The following is a 2,731-nucleotide window of genomic DNA, read 5'->3' as shown; positions in this document are numbered from 1 at the left end:
AGCCGGGGAGCCGAGGTGCTGAGGGCCAGGGTTTGGGGGTGGGATGGCAGGGGTAGGGGAGCGGTTGGGCTGGGGGATCTGAAAGGGCTTTTCCAGCCAAACAATTCTCTGATTCCAAGAGTGAAGCTATGCCGAGCTGGGCAGCCGCTGCCAGCGGGTACGTGTTCCCAGCTGCGGGCACAGGGAGAACAGGCGAGATAACATATTTGCTTTCACTGTGGTGCAATATCGCAGCTAATGCAAATACGCCGGTCATGGGGAACACAAATACCACATCCTGCTCCTACTCCCAAAGCAGATCCAGCCCTCTTTTAAAAAAAAAAAAAAGTGTATCAGGAAATACCACCTTTTTGTTATTAATTTTGTATGACAGTCTCTAATAACTCGGTGAAGTACTTGTACTGCTTCAGATGAAATTTCTCTATCAGGGAAGAACAGGATCCACGCACATTTCCTGTTCTCGTGAAGAATGCTGAATTTTAATTGTTAGAGGACTAAGCAGGAAACTGAGGTTACCGAGTAAGGCATTCGCCCTTAATTTAAGGGACCCAAAAGAAACACAGCTACCACCATTTTATTTTAACATTTAGCAGCCTGGAGGAGATAAAGAGCGAACTTATCGAGAAACCGCAAGGGCTTTAGAGAAATGCTTCTGTCTGAAAGCGTCCGTCATAGCAGAACATTTCCAGTTACCCAGAACGAGCTGGCAGCCAGCAGAGTTGCTAATTGCCTGTGTGGCCAAACTGAATCACTGCTGATTGCCAGCCAATTTGTCGGCTACCGCGTGGGTGCGAAGCTCTGAGCGGTGAGGCCGCAAGGAGATGTTTGCCAACAGCTTGATCTCCTCTGCCTACGAGCACTGGGCATTTACCAGCGGGGAAAGGGGCACGCAGACCGGCGGTAACCCACTGACGAGCACTGCGGCAGCGCACGCCGCCTGGCTGCTCGTAAAACTGAATGATTGCTGTTCCCAGCTGAGCCGCGCGGAAAGGATTTTGCAAAAAGGGTGCGTGCGCCATCGATAAGAAGGTTTATTTGTAAGCTTGTGCAGCCCAAAACCCAAAACTGTTCAGAAAAATGCTTTTTTCTCATGGTAGTGAGAGCACCGTTTCGAAACGTGGCCAGTAACAAACCCCAGGGAAGGGCAGAAACCATTTGAACAGACCTACAAGTGGCTGTAAGCGCTAGAACGTGGGTGCAGGATCTGCAGCTGGATCATCCTCCCGGGATGACAAAGGGTTACCTGCAGCTATCCCAGTTTTGCAGGCATCTCTGGCCACACAGAAAGCGAAACAGAAAAAAATAATGGCAGGGGGTTCCTGTATGTTCTGGTGGGGTCTGGAGCTCAAAATCCCACTCTTTGTTCCTCACCCGATGACGTGTTTTGTCTGTCAACCTACTTCATCAGCGTGGCGCCTCAGCGTTCCCCGTCACATCTCACCAACGACCTCACACGCACACACAAGACATATAAAGAGGAATTGCAAGTTAGAACTTCACAGTTTTTGCTGAAACTATGACAAGTCCAAGGACTTGAGTGAAATTATTAGAGCTCACTCTGAACGCGTGGCTCTGCCGCCCAAGGGCTGTACAATGTGCTATCACCTTGCCAAAATAAATGCACAGGGTAACACCAGCCCTTATTTTTCTGTGCTGCTCTCCCTCAGCTCTCTCCCTCTCCTGCCTGTTGCATTCTTATTTTTAAAGCAGATATTTGGGGGCCAAACTATGCTAGTACCATGTGCCAGTTAGCAGCAGCGTGGTGCAAATGTTGTTACTGGTTTCCACGTGAATACCAGGATGCTTCTCTCCCAGCCCTGTGAGGCTTCTCATGGGCTCTGCAACGGGGACATGGAAGTCATTTTGAGTTTGGGTGAAGAGTTACCCTCATGCAATGACAAGCCTGTAGCAGAAATGATGATAACCGTGCTGGTGGGCTGTACGAGCTCACTGAAGGTGCTCCAGTCCTAGGATTGTCACAGGGAAGGGCTTCAGAAAAAGCTGTGCTTTAGCTACAAAATACTGGGGTTTTTTTCAGCAGCATGGAGCGATTGGGTCGGCGGTGACTGGATTAGCACTGGATGAACTCTTGCAGCTGCACTGCTCGATCCTCACGGCGTTGGGATGCTGGAATAGCGGCGGGGTTCGAAATGCAACCTGGCTGGCCAGCTGCCTCGGATTGAGTTTTGGGAACTAGGAGATGGATTAAAGGGAAAATTTGAGTTAACTGGAGCTAGCAAGGCAGTGGAAAGAAGCCCTTTAAACTTCGTCCCCTGAGGATTTGGGAGGGGTGTGGTATGTGATAGGTTACAGCTGCTCGTTGCTCTGGATGGGGCCTGCAATGCCAGAGCCAGGCTCAGCCAGGGCCAAGGAAACCAGTTCTCGACCTGGAGTACTGCTGGTAAAACCTTGGAACGCCCACTAAACCTGCAGCAGGGCACAAGTTGGGGCTGGCCGGGCTGTGGGGCTTGGCTCTGGGCTCCTGCCCTCTTCCTCCTTCCAGGAAGGGTGGGTTGGTCCCACTCGCAGGCTGAGGAAAAGCCGATGGCTGGGTCCTGCCTGGGGAAGGGCCCCGGCCTCCCCGAAGGACCTGGGGGGGCTGGAGCGTGTCCAGAGAAGGGCAGCGGAGCTGGGGAGGGGTCTGGAGCCCCAGGCTGCTGGGGAGCGGCTGGGGGAGCTGGGGGGGTTCAGCCTGGAGCAGAGGAGGCTGAGGGGAGCCCTCATCGCTCCC

The sequence above is a fragment of the Egretta garzetta genome, unplaced genomic scaffold (assembly GCF_000687185.1).
Source record: "Egretta garzetta isolate BGI_Z169 unplaced genomic scaffold, ASM68718v1 scaffold384, whole genome shotgun sequence".
Classification (NCBI taxonomy): Eukaryota; Metazoa; Chordata; class Aves; order Pelecaniformes; family Ardeidae; genus Egretta; species Egretta garzetta.
Note: the sequence above shows the minus strand (reverse complement) of the source record.